Consider the following 22,609-nt stretch of genomic DNA (forward strand, 5'->3'; position numbering starts at 1 on the left):
CAAATGATGGCAATAAAAGGGGGATGATTGAGATTTAAACCATAACCAGTTAAACCAAGTAATATATTAATGCACCCCGTAAGCAACATTGACAGTTGTGGTTTCTTTTCATACATAGTGTTTTATAGTCTAATAGGGGAGTTTATTAAGAGAGGGTTTTAATGACAGATTAAAATGTTTCATGACATTTTTAGTTTTGATAAAAGACCTATAATGACCTCAAGATGTGTTTTGTATTTTTGTTTCGTTTGGTTAATGTTTCATTTGTGTACATCCAACATCTTATTTTTATTAATTTAAACTTATAATAGTTTAAAAAAAGACTAAACTGTTTCCTTTTTTCTCCTGCATTGGTATTCGATATAGATTTTTGCAACAGCATGATTTTACATCAGCAGGTACTTCGGATGCATAAGATTATAATTAATCAATAGTGATATTTTTCCGTTTTCAAATTACTTTTAGCTTGTTTTCCGAAACTTCAAACATTTTGTGAGACGGAATAATTTCGTTTATTATTGTTTTGTGTGTTACTCCTTTTATTCCAAGAGTAAAGTAGTATCAACCAAATATAACATTTTATTATCAATCGCATACAAAAAGATTGTCTATTAGTATTCATAACTTTAATAATACAAGGATGAACAATTCGTACTTGTGTTGTATATACATAAAGATGATACAAGAAGATAAAAAACAAAGAAGAAGAACACATATCCAATTTATGTCATATTCAACCGATCCTACAGCTCTGTTCACATACATTCTAATTGTGACATTGTTCTAAAAGTTAGGTAGAAATTTCCCATTTGATTTTTTGCCTATGTTTTATCATAAATACAGTTTTAAGAAATAACGTAGAGGCAGCAGTTGCTTACAGATGTTTAAATATGGTACACCAATTAGAAATATAAAAATCATGATGAAAAAACATGAGTTCTGAATTGAACGAGGCTGGTGCATCGACAGGGTACTGGTCTCCTGCTCTACATGCCTCTATCGTCAGGCGAATCAACATTGAACAAACATTTCACAATAAGGAAATGGTTGCTAAATATCTATAACTGTGAAATCCCATCTATTGTGAGTTGAGACAAATATAATTCATATTCATGATAACTGTAACAATTTTTGCGTCGTTGACATACTCATGTTTACAAGGACCGTCTGATGTGAACATGCACGCATGGATTGTTTTAAAAGAGATATTTAAACATATTTGTTACGTTGGGAGGACGTGTTTTTCAACAGAATGTCGGAATTTTAATGGGAACCAATTGTGCCCCTCTTCTTGCCGACTTGTTTCTTTATTATCATGAGGCTGACTTCATACAGGAACTTCTTAGGACGAAAGATAAGAAGTTAGCAATATCCTAAAACTTTACGTTCCGCTATATAGATGATGTTCTCTCACTAAATAATACAAAATTTGGTGACTATGTTGAACGAATCTATCACATCGAACAAGAGATAAAGGATACTACAGATACAGTTAGGTCTGCCTCATATCTTGACTTACATCTAGAAATTGACAATGAGGGTCGGTTGAAAACAAAACTTTACGACAAAAGAGATGATTTCAGCTTCCCAATTGTGAACTTTCCATTCCTATGTAGCAACATTCCAGCATCGCCTGCATACGGATTATATATATCCAAATCGATACGATATTCCCGGGCTTGTATTTCCTAACATGATTTCCTTGATAGAGGATTGCTGCTCACAAGGAAGCTATTAAACCAAGAGTTCCAAATGGTGAAGTTGAAGTCATCCCTTTGTAAATTTTACGGACGCCATCACGAGTTGGTTGACCGTTATGGAATAAATGTTTCACAGATGATATCGGATATGTTCCTTATGTCGTAACTACAATACCCTTCCCTTTTCACGAATGTGACCTACCGAACTAGACTATTTACCGGATGTGTAATAACATAAGCAACACGACGGATGTGGAGCAGGATCTGCTTACCCTTCCGGAGCACCTGAGATCACCCCCAGTTTTTGGTGGGGTTCGTGTTGCTAAGTCTTTAGTTTTCTATGTTGTGTCATCTGTACTATTATTTGTTAGCTATTATTCGTATGTTTCTCTGTCCTATATGTTCTCCCATTTATTTGTATTGTAGTCTTGTCATGTAATGTTGTCATTTTAATGTTATATTTGCCATAAAAGCGGGAGGTTTGGCTAGCCACAAAACCAGGTTCAACCTACCATTTTTTTCTTAAAATGTCCTGTACCAAGTCAGGAAAATGACCATTGTTATATTATAGTTTGTTTCTGTGTATGTTACATTTAAATATTGTGTTTCTGTTGTGTCGTAGTTCTCTTATATTTGATGTGTTTCCCTCAGTTTTAGTTTGTAACCCGGATTTGTTTTTTTCTCAATCGATTTATGAATTTCGAACAGCGGTATACTACTGTTGCCTTTATTTGTCTGTATGTCTTTTAATTTTTAGCCATGGCGTTGTCAGTTTATGAGTTTGACTGTCCTTCTGGTATCTTTCGTCCCTCTTTTTTAAACGCCTCATATGATGAGACGGACGGTGTGTTACTACTGAAAAATGATAAGCTGACAATGGGAAAGATGAAATTGTCTTTTTTTGTCATAGAGCCTAGTTTGAAGTCGTCTACCATCGAAGTCATAAAAAAACAATCAAATATAAAGCTGACCTTTTAATGGCTGTGGAATCCTCTGCTTTATTTGAGTACGAAAACAAGTCGGCAAGAAGAGGTGCACAATAATTAAACAATAAAGAGATGTTGTATGATTGACAATGGGACAATTTTCTAGGACATCGTACGGCCTTCAACAATAGAAAAACTCATACCATATTGTCAGAAAGAAAAGGCCACGACATTAAATATATGAAACAATTCAAACGAGAAAACTATTGGCCTATTTTATAATAGAAACAATTTACACAAAAAACTGATATAACAAGAACCAACGATAACTACTAAATTACAGATTCCTGACTTGGGACAAGCGCATTGAGAATGTGGCGGGGTTAAATATGTTTGTGAGCGCTCAACTCTCCCCTTAACCTGGGACAGTGATGAAACAGCCATAACATAAGAAGAAATCGCAAAATTCAGTTGCAAATGGCGGAACTAAAAAGATCAGTGCGAGACACAAAAATCACTTACAGTAACACAATAGACACAAAGCACCGAAATAAGAGTACTCGAAGTTACCGAAAGCAAGATAAAATCCAATTACAACTAACACATGTAAAAATAAATCATGTTCTCCCAGACTTTAGTATCAATCACTACACATTAAACGAACTTAGTATAAAGACATCATAAGCAGTCTGAAACACGCGTGACCTTGTGCAATGCCAAAATGTAAATAAACAATATCGACAAGATGCATGAATTATGAGGTCTCATAACTGTATATACAGTTATGTTTTAATTTTCAAAAAAAAAACAATGTTTAAACTAAGAAATCAATACAATGTATTTCAAGGTTTTACTACCGTGTTGAATTGATAACCTTCAAAGGTAAGTTTATTCAAAGGATCAATTAGTTTACATGGATCGTATCTAGATGTACGAACTCATCGGCATCAGTAACAGCATGATCGTAAAATTAAGGAGTGAGTACCCTATTGAATACCGAATGTTTGTTGAAATTTCATACTTCCAAACTTAAGCAAACAGCGAACAGCGGTATACTACTGTTGTCTTTATTTAACAAATTTGTTGGCGCTCAAAAACTTTTGTTTTTATAATACAATTATCATGTACCAGGTTAAAAATTTTGTACCATGGACGCGCATTTTGTCAACAAGAGACTAATAGATGACGCTCAAATCAAATAAATAGACAAGCCAAATAAAGAACGTAGTTGAAGACCACTGAGGACCATGATTATGAAAGATTTTTCCAAATACAGTTAAGGTAATCTCATCTTGGAGTAGAAAAGCCTCAGAATTTCGAAAAATTCAAAGTTTTGCAAACAGTTAATTTATAATTTTTACCATATGCTGGGTATTGGGCTGGTGAAACCATCGGGTAAGAACCGCCACCATCAGTGTTATCGAGCCAGTGATTATAGTATCGTCCTCGTTGTATTTATTGTTGGAATCTGTGTGGTTGTTTACAAAGTAAGGTAATATGTGTCTTAAAACAGATACTTATATTCTCGATTCTTATTTTTGTATAAAAATATGTGAAGGATTTTCTTAGTAGGTGTAAATTGTGGATCTTACGCAGGAGGATTCCAGTTCTTTTTTAGGCAATTCAGCTGTTTGTTTTGCATTAATTTTATGAAAGCAATAATGTTTGAGGCTTTGTCTGCTGAAACAAAAATATATTTGTCTCGCAGAAAGGACAAAACGTCCACATCTTCGGACATCTTGAAAGGGTAGAACAAATGTGCTCAAGGTACGTTGCTGTTCCGTTCCTTTAATATCCACAAGGATGCCTGATCGAAAAACTTTAATCCTTGAAAATAAAGTGTTGGCATATGACCAACAATGTTTTAATGAAATTATATAAGTAGAATGCTTTGTTTAATGCATTTAATTCAAAGTGGATTTCAGATTTATTGTTTGCATAATTAACGGTAATACTAGAGGTTTTGCTACGTATCAGCAACTCGACGGTTAGTGCTGTTATGGAGGTATCATTTAATGCATGATATTATTTTATTCATCATGATAAACTTAAAAGAATTGAAATGCATATCAGCAAAAAACTAGCTTAATGTTTTATTTGATAACGAGTTCAACGTTTCTAGAACACTTTGTTTATAATTCTTTATGATATTATAAAGTTGGGCACAAGTGCATGAATACAACAAACCTTAAACGAACTGGGTTGACACGGCTTTTATATTCTAAATATATACACATAGATTTGCGTTTCTGTTTGTTAAAGGTATTGTTTTTGTTTCGTTTATTTATAAAAAAAATTTAATAACAGAATTTGGAATAATTAAAATAATAACAGCGAGAAAAAGGCACTCTTCTTATCTTTTTTTTATCAACAACTTAAATTTTTTTCTAGAAATGCATTCTAAAAAAGTTAACTGAAAAATATTGAAAAATCATTGTCATATAATTATACTAAATTGTACTGACACTTGTGTTATTTGAATATTTTATTGGTGTATCTTTTATTTGATCCTGTATTCGTACTTTTAACTTTGGTAAAATTTCTCATACGTGTGGATGGCGATTTTTGCGAAAATGCAGAAAAATATAAGAATGGTATATATAATGATTTTGAACTACTAATATAACTTATAATATTAAATTCTATAAAAGAATGCGAATTATTCATACTGATCACTTATTAAGAAAAAGTGTGTTGATCACCGATATATACGTTTATATATATACCTTGAGACTTGTTCAATCAGGTTTATTGTTTTATACTTGAAATTGACTTGCACACGCTGTTTTAAATGTTAGTAAAACATCTTGCGGTTTTGTAATCATCTTCATTATTAATAAATTTTCAATGAGGTTAATTTTGTATGTTAAAATAGCTCTTATTCTATCATGTTTTCTAAAAGTCTGCCCCCACAAATGCCAGCTTATCCATTCTATACTGTTTCATCAATATAACAGGCGAACAATAGATAAAATATGAAAGTTTGTCTTCTTTTTGCCTGTGCAATTTCAGGGGATATAAATCTTAATTTTAAACCGTTCGTGCAATGGGTACTTGCAACGGTTGGTTGAAAGCATAATAGAGTACATACAATATCGTTTGTTATGAATAGGGAACATATCCACATGAAATTGATTCCAAGTTGTAGCTGAAAATCCTACAAATACTTTTGTTAATGATTCATAAAACACACGTTGACATTAAAGGCATATACTAATTAATGTCGAAAGTTCAATGACGGCTCCCAGTTCGTACTACGGTTGGTACGGTAGAAAATCGGGAATCCTCTACTAGGCTATATACGAGAAACTTAGAATTTGTTTACTTAAGTTTACTGTATATAAGTGCATGCAATGGTTAACAAAATTTTAATGGGGTTTCTCTTATCAGTCTTCATTTTGTTTGCAATTATATATGCACGTCGTTGCTATAAAAAAAATACAGGTGGGCGTCCGATCGACGGTGTACAAAATATGAATGCAATAGACTATATATATTCGTACATCTCTGCGCCTTCAAAAATATATAGTATCAAAACTTTTTAATGTGAAACTGTATACATGTATTTCTTAAAAACACATTTATGTTTTCGAGGTGTTGGATTTTGGTGGTTGTTCATGTTAGTGCAGCTAATTTTTTGGGTAATTCAAATATCTTATTTTTCATATATAGATTAGTACATATGACATCAAACATATATGGAACAATCGTTTAACTCTTTTCACTGCTGGAACAATGCCCCGTAGATTTGCCGTGGAAATGTCCGTAAAAATGCTGGTGATTTTTACAGTGTTTGTCACGGTTAATTTACGGTGGGCCGTGAAACTTATCCGTGACAATGCTGTGGAATGACTGTCATGAAAAGGCTGTGAAAAGTTTGTGAAAAGGCCGCGAAGAGGTGCCACCTGAACACTTGGGTGAAAAGACCGTAGAAACCCTGTGAAAAAAAAATGTACACCGTGAACAAGTCGTGATAATGCATTATGTGCCCATTGTGAAAAGACCGTGAAATGTAGATATAGTACAGTATATGCCTTTATTTGTCGTGAAAAGGCCGTGAAAAGGTGCCAACTGAAAACTTGGGTAAAAAGACTGTAGAAACCCTTTGAAAAACAAAAATGTACACCGTGAAAAAGTCGTGATAAATTATGTGCCCATTGTGAAAAGACCGTGAAATGTACATGTACTACTGTTATAAACAGCCATTCACTGATTGTGAAAACTCCTGTAAAATGTTAAATGTATTTTTCAGGCCATAATTTAACAAAAAATTTAAATGCTGTTTCAATCTAGTGAAGTGAAATGCCTGAAAACCTAGTGTAAATACTACAGACAACTTATTTAAGTACAGTGCAAGTGAGACTTTGAAAAACCATATTAAAATGCTGTATTTTTTTTAGTAATAATTGTGACAAAGAATAAAAATATCAATTTTAATAGAACTGTAGTAATTATGTAAAGAAAACATAAAAGCACACAAATATGTCAATGTGATTAAGTAGCTAAAGTCAGCTGTAACATGTATTGTAGAAATTTTGTACATCTCTTTGGTCTGATTTTACCCCCAACGACCCCATATTGAATAGGGGCAGATTTTCATACTGGAGGTGAACATGGTATGAAAAAAACTAAAAAACATCATTGAAACAGAACAGCTACTTGGAAACATGCATAGGTTTTCCCATATTTTCAAACCATATGCCAGAAAATCTGCCCCTATCCAATATGGCATCATTAGTTAACGAAGTTCTGTATTGTCAACTTATATTATTTTTTTTTTTAGATTTTTTTAAAGACTAAAGACACTTTTAAGACAGACTATTAAATCTAAATGTTTTTTTAAGGTAATAATATGTATGGCTAAAGCCAAACTTGCTAGACTAAGTGGCCGTAATGAGTCACAGCTATTTATTTTACAGGGGGCCAGGGGCGTAGCAACTTTTACTGCAGGCACATTCGCCATATCAATTATTTTTTAAACACCTCATTGCCATACCAATTATTCTTATGATATGGCACAAACCCTTCTTAAAGGACATTTTGCCGTACAAATATTAAATACTTTCCCTGCTACGCCTCTGATTAATCCCTTTTGAACTCTGTGTCCCGACAGCCAAGTCATCTGATTATCAGAGTGAACTCCATTTCAGAGATACTTATTGCTATTATAATCATTTCCAATTATCTATGTCTATATCTACGTAGTGTACTGTACATACATGTCGTTTTTTTATGTGGCCAGCTTGGGGAAAAAGGAACCCCCGTTTTTCCCCAAATACATAAACAAAACAAAACCGTAAATTATCGTATGTAAAGGATCCGGTAAGTCTTAGAAAACATTAACCGAAATGATTAAAGGAATCAAGTGCAACAGACTCAAATATAAGTGAATATATCACATGCATGTTTGCGCGGTTTCTGCAAATTCAGTGAAAATCAGTTCAATGGAAATGCTCACAAACGTCATCAACATTTTGGTGATATGATGCATAAAAGAATAAAATATTAATAACCTAACTTACCTCAAACTTGCTGTCACTCGTCTTGCATCTTTAAAGTAAATATATATCGACCTTCGGCGTCTTTCAAATTTCCAACCTTGCGGAAATGTTACAATTACTCTAAAAGAAACACGAATCCAGATACGGTCTGATATTCCGGGAAGTTCTCATTTTTACATGTTTTGGTTCCAATTAAAATTAATGTTTACATTGTTTACAATAATTTTTATAATAATGTACAGACGAAAAGCCAAATACTTTTCTTTAAATACAAAATATTTATTGGCACAAAGTCATTAATTATAACAATGAATGGTTCCATTTAAAAGTCAGTCCTGTACAGTAGTATTGCATATAATAATATTTAAACAGACATATATTTATAATGAAAAGTTTATAGGATAGTTAGAAAAATGTGAGTGGAAATAATTAGACCATATTACAATAATCACATGGGATGTTTTAAATCTGAATTAGGATAAGAAACAATTGACATGAAAAAATATCACGGCCTTATCACTGGTTTCAACAACCAGTGAAAAGGCCGTGATATTTTTTATTAAGCATGAAAGGACAAATTATCACGGCCTTTTCACGGGATATTGAAATTTCACGGTCTTTTTCAAACATCAAATATTTTTCACGGCCTTTAAAATTTTTTTTTTTAAAAAGTCACTGAGTATTTTCATGGGGTTTTCACGGCCCTGTGATATTTCACAGACATTTCACGGCCTTTTCATGGGCTGTTGTTACAGTAATGTTTGAGTGGGATTATGAAAGGCAATATTTTTTTCGCAAAATAAAAATATAAATATTTTTCGAATTGATTATGAATTTTTCATCATACTTGGAATGCAATGCTTTCGTCTTTTTTATTCTTACAATACCTAAATAACACTCCTGGTATTTGATGTTTTAGTTTTTCCAACCAAAAGGTCATAGTCACTGCTAGTGGACATTGTAACAAAGTCTGTATTAGCCGGACTTCTGTGCTGGCATTAATTATCATTGATACAGGTATTTTCTCTAAATTTAGTGTACAACTTGAAATCCTTCAACACATGTATGAAGGTTATTCTATCCCCCAAGTATGGTTGGCCGTAGCAAGCTTTGACATTTTTAGAAATTAAGGTTATAATTTTTTTTAAATATTTATTGATTTGCTTTTCCGACTGTTTTTATTCGACCGCAACTGACGAATCTTAGGAAAAAGAGCGCGCTACCGGCGTACATACGTTATATACCTGGTATCGTTAATGAAATTTTTACAACACAATTGTAAATCAGTTAAAACTTGGTAACAATAATTCTAGAACAAAATATGAGAATTTTTTTTTTTTTTATTGATGACTAATGCACTGTAAACGTCATTCAAAGAAAAAGTAGCGTTAATCAAGTGTTTGTTGAGTTGTCGTTTCTGCAGAGTATATGTCCGTGAAATGCATTATTATATTTAAGTTCATAATTTTCAAGCACTTTGAGGGATACTGCTGAATTTGTTATAATTTCAAGGATGATGCTACACAGTCTATCTAATCACGCCCTTCGGCGCAATTGCTACCATTTTGGACTAAATCATCTCTGTTTTGCCTGGTATCAGCATCGATTTCTTGATAATTTGAATCATTCAACTCGTTTATATGAATATCCTCATAGAGTCGTTTCTTATTAAATGGTCCTCGTTGCCTAAAATGTGAGACAAAATTAAACTACCATTATTAAAAGTGAATATAACAATTGATAAATTTGGTGCGTCGGAATAATTTTTTCTGGATTGACCTTGTTCAGGAACGCCGCTCGAACCCAAAGATCTGAAAGCCTTTGCATTATAAGTTGATAACTACGTGAGGAGCTATATAACCAAATGGAATGTAAAAATCCTAAATTACGCTCATTACAAAACAATGTATTAATTCCGGGGTCGCATATAATCTAACAGGTGCATATATAACGTATTGACTGAGTGAAAATACTAAATTTATATAATTTATTTGTAAATAGTGAAATATTGAAACGGACTTCAATGTTTTTTCTGTGTATTTTATAGTGTAGTTTTGCAAGATGTTTAATATATATAACTCTAATACTCTTTGAATCACGTGATCGTAATAACCAATGAAAAAAGAATGCTACACCATATGTTATATATATATATATATACATAAATCTAACATACCAAAACGATTTCCTATTAGTATTTCGTGCATCGGAAAATTGCCTAAAATTATGTCGGATTCTATCAGTTTGGTTTAACGAAATCATTATTAGACCAATGCATTTATTTGTATAAATTGTCAATTAAATGTTAAGGTTCTAATCACAAACTTGTAGACATTTGTTTCGATCGAACATGAGAGTTGGATTCTGTCCATTTTTTATAAAGATATGTAGCCTTTTGGATAACATCGTTAGCAACTAACCACACCTAGTTAACGCATGATGCCAAATATGTCCAATTGTTAATGCTGTGATCGTCTTTAAAGTGATAAATAAAAACAAACCGTAACCGGCAAATGACAATCACAAATACAGTCACAATGATCCCAATAGCTGTGACGCACAAACCACTGATTAAACCTGCAAATTGATGAAATAAAGGCATTCTTTTATTTAGGGAACAACACAAATTTATAAAGAAATTTTATCCATTTTACATGGAGTTTTTATTTCAAAATACAAAAAATAAATGTTATATCAACTGACCTTATAGCAAGGGTTTTAAAGATGAAGAAGAAAAAGACTTACAACTTTACTTAATATGTGTTCAGAAATTATTACAAAAATACGTACTCGCAGTACATCTAGATATATTGCCTAAATTGTAGTGCTGAATTTTATTCTTGTACACATACATGTCTTCCTCTCTTTCTTTCACTAGCAACATACGAGAGTTTGCGAGAAAAAAAATTCTAACTAAAGATACAAAACATAATTTTGTACGCAAGACGCACTTTTTGTGTACAGTGACGTTCTAATAAAAAAGTTAAACAGCAAAACCCGTACCTTTAATGAAAATAATACTCTATAATTTTCGTGCGCCCGAAACCCTTTTCTGGAGTTCCCTTCATCGGGAATGCCCACACCTGAATATTTGAAAGCCCGGGTTGTATGAAAACAAAGAATCGTTTAGAGCTATATGACCAAAAAGGGACATAAAAAAAACCAATTCCATCGAATATCAACTCTTCTGATTTTTAAATATTTCTCAGTCTTTGGTTTTAAATGTTGTGTATTGTCAACAGTTGCTTGTCGTTTGATCGTTTTTCCTTTTTTGCAATGTCATTGTCAGTTTGTTTTCGACTTATGAGTTTGAATATCCCTTTGATATAGTTCGCCTCTCTTTTACCAGAGGAGTTGGAACCTTAGTTTCTTAAAATATTCTTCATTTATCAACGAGAAATTAAAATCTACATTGAAAACCGACGTACCGCAACTAAGCAGATGAGACCCTCGGGAACTAACTGTCCACCAGCAGTGGTATCGATCCAATGGCTTGTCAATGAAAATAAATCTTTTTAATTTTCATGTGAACGAACTTCCCGAGAATTACCTTCACATTTAAGACTTGTTCATAATCACAATTAAGCAATAGCATATTACTAAATATATTCTGCAATATGGCAAATTATAAAAAAAATCCACCATTTTGCTTTGCTCAAGGGTGGCCATGGATGCATTTATATTTTTGTTTTATTTGTAGTAAATTAAATCAATATCCTTACCTATTACGAAATGGCAGTTAACTAATTTTTCTGAAAATATAGGTGACGTGCTTTCAATATAGAAGTTGTTGCTGTTAATTGCAAAAGTGTATGTCATGGAAGATGTTACGTCTAATCTTGTTGCATATGATTGTTTCTTTGCAATAGGAACATTCGTGGTTACTGACACCTGAGCTGCCTTCGATGATACATAAAGGGAATTGATTTGAGATAAAATACCAATCGTTGAACGCTCATTTCTTTGATCATCTAAAATATAATGTGCTCTATTTTAAAATGAACGCTTTTGAAATAAAGAACAATAATAAATGAATTACGGACGTAAAGATGATAAAGCGCAAACATTCTTGTTCTGTAAGGAACTCGGACAGTATTCAATGTATGGATGTCTAAAACTATTAATATTTTTGAAAGACCATAAGAACCATATCTTGAACAAAAGTAATGATTCCGAGTATCTATAGATCAGTTTAAATTCTACGAAAATATTTATTAAATGAAAAGTAATGATACGGTATGTCCGACTTTTTCAGATTTTTTCCGAATGTCGACGTTATGATGTTCATTTTCTACAGACAATCAAAGACTTGCAACAAGTAATCTTGTAGTAGATAAGATACATTAAGCAGGCTTAACTTCGTTTGTACGTTTTTCTATTTAAAATTGATAGTGAAGCAAAGAGGATTTTGTTACGTTCTCTTATGTACCTTTTGTTATTCCAGAGACTGAGAACATAGTGTTCTTATGTACAACCAAAAAGACGTTATCTAGAGTTTTAGAATATACATTAAATAGAAGCCAAGTTTCTATACAATATCAGTGAATATGGTCAGCTTTAAATCAGTACGAGTCAAAGAAAGTAGTAAATACATTTAACAGACTTTATATTATTACTGAATGTTTTGCTTAAATAGAAATTAAAGCAGAATTAAATTGTTTCCATCGTTCCTCAAGAATATCCATATTTTTCCATCACGTGGCAACTTGAGTGCAATGTTCAGTGAAGTGATAATGATAAGAAAAGAAAAAAGAAATATTGAAAAGAGAAATTACACCAAAGCAGATATATCCAATATCTATTATTCATTTGTCTACCCCTGTTCTGCAATGAAACTTATGTAAAAGAGGATTCCATTTTACTAAACATTTATTGTGAGCATGTTCACATCATTCGGATTCCATTAAAAGGGGTGTTATTTTACGAAAAGAAAAGCACCAGAAGGATTATGAGGATGAATGTTTGCAATCGACAATACATCAATATTACGGTCACTAATATAACTTTTTCGCGGTCTTATATCTGAAGATACTAGTATAGCCGGATCTAAAAATTAACCGATCGTTCCCTATACCATATCATGATAAATTAACTAAGTCTGGAATCGCGGGTAAGTCATGCTTAGCAGGAGACACTTAACCTCTCGATGCATCCGGGTCCGCTCTCGCTCCTTTTTTCAGTTTTTCACTTGCTTGTATATTCAAAATAGATTAACGGGGTTTGAACATCGGAACTTCTCTTCGCTCTTAAGTAATTCAATATCCTCAAATTTGATTTTGATTGATGAAGGAAAATTTGATGAAGGAAAATTCAAAATATATTCATCAATCTAATTGTAATACTTTATTGTACTTTACAATACTATTTTTCTTATCTTATTAGAAAAAAACATGAGTATCTTCTAAAAGTATTTCCCAAAAACCATTTCTTTATTTATATTTTGCTGAAATTTTAGTGCTGGGTAGCCATTTTGTCGCAGAAGATCAAGATATAAGGCATATTAGAATTATTTTATTAAAAAATTTTCCATTAGAAATTTATTGTTTAGTACAGATATGTAACAGCTATTGAACATTCTCAAAAAATGCAGGACACATATAAAAACACTAACCGTCGTATCTGTGGAGAATTTACCACAATAAGATGTCAGCAAATTAGCTGTTAGGCTGAAACTTACTCTATCACTTATTATTGAGATGGTTTAGATCCTAAACTATTCCCTTCGTATCCCCTTTGTTACTTTCTGTCCCTTTTTTCTAGACCCGTTGCACTTTAAAGTTAGAAATATTGTGCACACAACTGTTTGTTGAAGTCCGTATGTTGAAAGGTTGTGCTGTTTGAGTGTTGTAGGGTTGCCCTCTCCTAAATGAATATCCGAATCCCTCCATCCCTTTATTCCACGAGATGTAGGGTATAATTTAAAGAGATAGATACACAACACAGCAACTGATATTAGCTTATGAAGATAAAGTGGGCTGTCTTGTTATTTACACAGGTAAAATAGCTACGGACGTATCATGGAATATCAATTATATAAAAATGCATTGAATTCTAAAACTTTATGTAAACAGTTAATTCATTTGCAGCAACAACAAACAAAATACCCTAATTTAAACCAAATTGGGCTTATGAGTTAGCACGAACTATGCGTGGTTAAAGATTTCTCTTGAAATATATTTGGCAGTTTTGTGAATTCTTCTGAATTTAAACTGTAATTATAACATTATAAAACAAATGAATACCATGCCAGAAAATGTAAATGCCTGAAAATTCCTTAATTCTCTAGACCTATTTACTTTAACCAAGTAAAGAATGGCCAACGTTAATAGTGGCTGTTTTCATTTTATTAAGAATTTAAAATTTAAATTTTTCACGTTAATCAAAACTATTCCACTATTATTTACCCTTTTATTGAATATGCTATTTCGTTGGCTCGTTCAAGTGTCGGTAGCCGAAGATTGCAATGCACACACATATTTTCAATACTAAAATAATAACATTGCACGGATGTAGATTACGCATTGCCCTGGTCGATTTTTTTTTATCATAAATTCAGAAAATCATTTTGATATATGGCAGATATTTATCAATATGCAAAAACACGTTTTATGTATTTAGCTAACTACACTAATGGTTGAGAATAATTTCAAAAACACGTGTCGTTCGAACTGAAATACCTATCAAGAGTATTTCAAAAAACATAAAGGTAAAGATTTTACGAATAATGCGACTAATAAAATCCAACGACATAAATAAATGCATACTAAATTAAACCTCACCCTTAGCACATAAGAAGCCGGGTGTTGTTGAACTGCAGTTCTGAATAGTAATGTTTATGCTGTAATAACTGTTACAAGAAATAGCTTTGCACTTATGAGCAACTGCTGCTTTCTCTATGGGACCTACAAAAAAAGAAAGAAGATTTGTGTGAATATAGCTCTCAAGTAGTTTGCATTAAGAGAAAACACATTTGTAACCAAACTCATGCAACAGATATTCTATCTATCAAGATTACATCGCTATGAAAACGCATCTGAACAGATATTAAAAAATAAAAAGCCATCTCGTCTTCGTTTTATCATGGGGAATTTTTTTTTAATTTCCATACTACTTAGTTTGAAGAGTAGGGGCATTAAGGTCCGTTTTTGTCACAAGAAAAATAAAGTCTTGATAGTTATTTCGACTTTTGCACATATTGTGTTGCAATGCATAATATTGGGATATTTCAATGAATTATACAACATTTGTTATGTTTTTTCACGTCACAATTACGTCATTATACATGTACGCTCCCTTTTAATGAAAACAAAGAAAACATGGAAAACTGCCGATTTTTTGTAATTTTCTGTCCATATTTTATTTGTGGAAACATCGTGTCAAGAATCAAAAAGAAATAAATTAAAAGATTCGTAAGTTTAGTTATATATGTAATGTCAAGCAGTTTCTGGATGAGTACGTACTTTTCCAATCAAAATGTACTAAAAAGTCTATGCAAAACAAGAAAATTCAAGAACTACAAATAATACAAATTTCTTCAAGTATAACAAATGCCATGGTAACTCATGAACCTAAACAACTTGCACCTTGGTATAGTTAGGAAAATCGTTAGAACAAGTTTGGTATCGTTTCAATTGTCAGCAATATTTGGGCCAAACAGGGCCTTATTTTGAAAGTTTAAGTAAAGTCGGTGGAGATGACTTAGCAGCTCATGTCCCTACCAAACATGAAGTTTCAGAATTTAACCCACAAAGTTAATAAATCAAATCCGACGAAATAAAAACTATTATAGAAATAATTTACAAAAATGAACCTTAAGACAGAAGAAACCGGAAGTTATCGAATTTCAGTTCTGTAAACTGATATTTTACTTGTTATTAATATGCATCTTATAGCATGTATAGCTTTACATTTTTAAAAAGCAATTGCTGGTTCCTCTATATGACCTACAACTGAAAACACTTTTTAACCGAATTCTAGAGACAATCCGTGCAGACCAAGAGGAAAACAATAGGACAATCAAATAAGCAATAACATACACGTATTATCATTTTCCTTCTACCATGCTTTTTTTTGTCTTGACTGTCATACTTCTAAGATTTAAGGTGAAATCAATCAACAAAATAATAAGAACATGAAAACTGCAGATTTATTACAATTTTCTGAGAATTATTTTGTACGTCATTAAATTCATTTCCGACAATTTGTAAGTTTCTACCCACACGTCCTTTTAACATGAGATACTGCATTAACTGCGGATCTGTTAGTCTGTATTGATAATTATTATAAAAAAAAATTTCATCTTAAAGCATAGGTCAAATTAAACTTAACTTTAGTTAAATCCTCCTTGCGTTATAAATGATGTCTATTGATAGCAAACTCGGAAACCAGACAATAATGTAAAAACTTTTTCTAATTGCTGCTAAATATTCATATGATATTTGTTAAGTTTTTGCCAAACAAATTCGGCTTTTCTTTATTTTAGATTCACCTATTTCGTTCTATCTTATTTGTCTCTTTTGTTTCTCGTAATTTGGAAAAATGTTTGGCATACGTTTTCATTTTACTATTAGCATACGATGTAGTCAGTGGGACCTCAGCAATCTGTTATTTGTTTTTCATTTCTATGTATTCTTCACGGTCCACTATAAATGACATCAATGTTCTTTATTTGAATTATATGCACAAAAATCGATCCAAAGCTTATAAAAATAATAAAAAGTGCCACATCTAAACAAGCTATTAAGGACAAGAAAGATGAATTATTCTTCAAATAATTAATTCGTAAATACGCTTTAATGAAAAAAAAATACGTTAAGCATTAGTATGTATTACCACTTTTTACAGATGCATTTTGACCAAATCGGAAGTAGCCTGCTAACATAGTTTTATGACCATAAGAGCTATTGGCTTCATTTTCTTTACTATCACACACATAAGGTAGTCTATCTTGTGGAATCAGAGTTCTGAGATCGTGATAGTCCGTTTTAGAATGTGGTCCTGAAACAAGAAACGATGAAAAGGAGACAAATATTACCAGACATTTGAGGTGTAAATCTATAGAGAAAGGTCAGAGGTAAAAAGTTATCGTTATCACTGTATTATCATAACAATTAAAACCTTTTGACATGGTCTATATATATTTCTTGGACCCAATGAAACTATATGGACCGAGGACGCAGTAAAAGTCAATATATTTTATTGAACTGATGATGAAAAGCTACGATTGTTTTAAATTATTGTAACATCATATTATTTAAACACTGCGATTTAATTTTCATTAATTAGCCTACAAGAGAGGTGAAAGATACCGAAGGGATATTCATATTGCTATTATTTTTTGGTATTTGAAAACAAAACGCATCAGGTCAGTTCGATTTTTTAGTATCTATTGTTTATAATATTCGTGTTATCTGGGATTTCATTCTAAAAACTCGTGACTGGAATTCACAAACCACAACTTTTGAAAATTTAATATGATATTATAATTAAAGAGGGACGAAAGATACCACAGGAACAGTCAAACTCATAGATCGAAAACAAACTGACAACGCCATGGCCAAAAATAAAAAGACAAACAGACAAATAATAGTACAGATGACACAACATAGAAAACCAAAGACTAAGCAACACGAACCCCACCAAAAACTGGGGGTAATCTCAGGTGCTCCGGAAAGGTAAGCAGATCCTGCTCCACATGTGGCACCCGTCGTGTTGCTTATGTTATTACAAATCCGGTAAATAGTCTAATTCGTGAAAAGGGAGGGTATTGTAGTTACGACATAAGGAACATATCCGATATCATCTGTGAAACGGTTATTCCGTAACGGTCAACCAACTCGTGAATGCGTCCGTAATTACTTGTTACACAGTACACAATATATCCAAAGAGTTATATTTTGCATTTTTATTTATTATATATACATATATATGATATGCTCTCCTTTAATATTGATAACATTTTAGAATTGAAAAATCAATTAATTATATTATCTTATGACTTCAGTCATACATTCATACTAACCACATATATTATCCCACAAAGCACTATATTCATCTTGTGCATCAGTACATGTAAACTGGCGGCATGTTTCGAGCTTAGTAGTCAAATCATTTAAGTGTACTGAAAAAAATCATCCTTTTAATTCGGTTATCGAACTAAATAGTAATTTGAAAAAAGGTAACCGTCAATGAGAAGACAACACCAAAGCGCAATATAGCTAAAAAAAAGTAAGATGTCATCGTGTGGTCTTATTAATTTAACGGTGATACAATCATATGTCAATCTCTAAATATCTTAAACTATGGACAAATAGTAGGTAGATTTGAAGGAACTTCAAAAATTCTGCCATCAACTGCATAGATGACAATAAAAAATACCTCCAAGGAAGTCACATGCTTAAAAGAGAAGCGAAAGATACCAGAGGGACATTCAAACTCATAGTTCGAAAATAAACCGACAAAACCATGGCTAACAAAGCAAAAGATCAACAGACAAACAATAGTACACAATACACTACGTAAAAAACTAAAGACTGAGCAACACGAACCTCACCTAAAACGGGGGTGATCTCAGGTGCTCCGGAAGGGTAAGCAGATCCAAACACATTAACAAGAACTGCCAATATACTTTCAAAGCTCTAAATATAATTTTTTTTCTTCTTAAAAAAACGGGCAATTTTTGTAAATATACAAGAGTGTGTTCAGGACACATTATACAAAAGTTGACTTAAGATGAATTGTCATATAGCTCTAGTTAATGTATTTAGATATTTATACATCATTGGCTATACATGTTTTGTTTGAGCGTTTCTGATGAAGATACATCCAGAAAAAAGGTACGGACGCAGAACATTTATAATGTGTTATTTACATTCTAAAATCATTAATATTTACCCACTTTTCAACCTTACTAAATGAACTATTTTCAACATTAAATACCGATCAGATTGGTAATGTATGCTTGCGTAATCAAATATTGCACAAAAGAGATTTATATTATGTGTTGTTTATATGCGATTGCAAAGATCACCAATACTAGACATTTTGAACTAACCTTTATAAACCCACCAAAAAGGTATTTTGTTCGAACATCGGAATGTGTTGTTCATGAATAAAAACTGCGGAGGATCACTGCTAAGATTCGGGTCACAAATACAGTTTTGTGGTTCTATAACAGCCTGAAACGAGAAATAGTTCTTGTATTCGTCAAAATTTTAATCGGAATGAAACTGTTTTACAGCAATATGTTGAAAGTAGTCTGTTGAAGGTAAAAGGTAAGTCAATAATCATTCGTCTGGATATTTATGAAATTTTGCATGCAACGACATCACTTAGAACTGTATCTAAATACCCAACAATGGAACATGTGACCATTACACTTTTTAGAAAGTTATTAAACTAGATAAAATGAATGTAAAACAAATAGAAAAGAACAAACAACGACGAACAGCATATTGTCCTGATAGCCTGAAATGGTACAGACATAGCATTTGATGTGGTCAAATTAATTATACGAGGGCATATGAATAAACATAAATAAAAAACCTGCACAGTGCAGCTACCATCAGTATAACATCTAATTCGAAGAAGGAGATCAACATGGCCCAAAAATTTAAATGAGAAAATATGGTCAAAAATGCTCGCTACTATATGAGTCTAGATATGGTAGCTACAGCTGTTGGGGGATACTGCCGTCCAAGAAAACAAAATACATATATTAAGATTATATTAAAGAAGATTGCGATAAACTTGAAAAAACTATATGAAAAGATAATAACACGTAAGATCACCAAAGTGTTGTCAAACAGTATAGATTCCAATCATGAGGTACATATCACAGCATACTAAATCATGGAAGCCTTTGTGTTTATAACTTGGGTGTGGTTGATTGGAATAGAGCAATTGGTTCTATCGGAGAGGTGTTGCTATTTTTGGTTCCCCAACTGCATAGGTTAAACATCCATAAGGGTTGTCTGACAAACTCTTGGGTATGACCGGGACAATGTTAAAATGTTTCATTGCAGTCTTGTATACACAAAAAAATACTCGAAGATAACATGCAAACATGTTTAAAAGACAAGAAGAACAATATTTTGTTAAGTATTAAAATATAGATCTGATGAATATTTCTGAATAACAATTTTAAGTATTTTAAATAAATGTAATGGTTATCTTAATCTTAATCATAGCCCAATGAACAAATAAAAAACCAAAGAGTAATTTTACTGTTAAATGCTATACATGTTCCTCGCAATATACCTATTCATGTAGATTAATCTTGAAAAATTGAATTTAAATTTGAATCACGTGCAGAAAACAGATAAAGGCAATAACTACTTATAAAAGTGAACACACGCGCTAAGTGAGCTTACAAAAATATAAAAAAAATCCTTACTTTCAGATGTCAATTGTGCCAGTATTAATATTCTACAAGTAAAACGTACCGAAACAATGAAGTTATCATGATAATAATAATTCTATGAAAAGGGAACGCTTACAATGCTTTCTAAAACATACTTTGTGTGCAAATAATCCAGATGTCTTCATACGCCCGGCACAAATAGTGAAACAGTCATTAAGAAGTTTATATCCTACTTCTGTCCTCTGATTCGATATATCATAACAACCTGTATGAGCAAAACAACAGTAAATATGGCAACATCAAAGAAAATTAAATTAAACTGATGTAAAGAAAAAGATGCTAGTTCATTCGTCGCTTATGAGTGAAATTAATCTTTGGCTACAAAATTGGACAATATTTATTACATAAAACACGGTTTTATTCATAACGATGAAACGTTATATTTCGGGATTTGTTTATGGTTATTTCCAGCATAATTTATAAAATTAATATGTCGATGTTAAATTTTTTTCGAGATTTTTATTTCACCAAAACCTTTCATACAACCGGGTTCACTCACTACTAGCTTTATCAATATACAGTCAAAGCGTGTTTTAAACAATAATACTTATTTTTCTATCCCCAGTGATATGATTTATGGTTTTAAAATTATTTATAGCAGTAATAAAAGTTTCATTATATCTTTACACAGAGTGTTTTTTTTATTACATTTAATGATGTCAATTGTGCAATCCTGTATCATTTACTATCATCATTCCCATCGAAGCCTTTTTGATCTTTTATAAATTCAAAAATGCTAATTTTGTAAGTATGATCAAAAATTATATTGAATTATGAATTGTTTATCAACTAGTCTGGATAATGTTATAAATTACCTTTAATTGAAATCTTACTGGACAATTTGTAGAAATTTCTAACCCAATACGTTTTCTTTTGATTCTCAATAAATATGTGTTCACAAAATTTATACGTTATAATATCAGAAATATCAGCTAGTCGTGACTTCAGCTGGTCGCAATGGTTCAAGGCGTCATACCAAGTCGTCGAATTGTGTATTAGGCTTAGACTATGATCTGAAATGACAATAACAAGTTTTTTTTATAATGTGTAGATTTTATTAAAAAAAACATATTATCTACTTACAGAGTTTGACTGTCCCTCTGGTATCTTTCGTCCCTCTTTTACACTACCATAATTATCAAATGAAAGTATAATATGATAATTGAGAGTTCACTTAGTGTTTTATTTCATGCAGTACATTTTTCATATCACCAATTGATATTAAAAGGTATATTCAGATATGGTGAAGATATTTCGGATCGATGAATAACCTTGTTGAAGACGAACGTCCTTGTTTTCTTTAAAGAACATAAACATCTTTTGTTTTCCGTTGTATAATATTTAGGAATGCTAGTTCAGGTAAGGTAATTTTGAAATTTAAGGTTGGGATTCTTGAACTTCATAAATATGAGAAGATGTGGTATGAGTGCCACTGAGACAACTCATCATCCAAGTCACATTTTGTAAAAGTAAACCATTATAGGTCAAAGTACGACCTTTATAACGGAGCCTTGGCTCACACAGAAAAGCAAGCTATAAAGGGCCCCAAAAATGACTATATAGTGTAAAATCATTCAAACAGGAAAACCAACTGTCTAATCTATATAAAAAACGAGAAACGAGAAACACTTATGAACCACACCAACAAACGACAACCACTGAACACCAGGTTCCTGACTTAGGACAGGTGCAAACAAATGCAGCGGGTTTAAACGTTTTAATAGGCGGCAACCTTCACCCTACCTGAAACAATAGTGTAACATCACAAAATAGAAAGACACGCTATAAAATATCAATTGAAATGGCTTAACTCAATCAAAAGACATATTAACAAAAACAAGTGAACAAACACTGAACGAATAAATTTGATCTATGAAACTATGTAAATATAAAATTAATAAAACAAGGGGGTTATTTGTTTAACAATATCAGAATGACAACCACAACCATAACCTTGGACAAAATACCGCCAAATAAAATAACGTACACAGGTATATAAAAATAATTTTGTTGTAAGGTATACATGGAGTACGGAAATATTTTTTACAAAATAAATAATTT

Source organism: Mytilus californianus, unplaced genomic scaffold (genome assembly GCF_021869535.1).
Source record: "Mytilus californianus isolate M0D057914Y unplaced genomic scaffold, xbMytCali1.0.p SCAF_10, whole genome shotgun sequence".
Taxonomy (NCBI): Eukaryota; Metazoa; Mollusca; class Bivalvia; order Mytilida; family Mytilidae; genus Mytilus; species Mytilus californianus.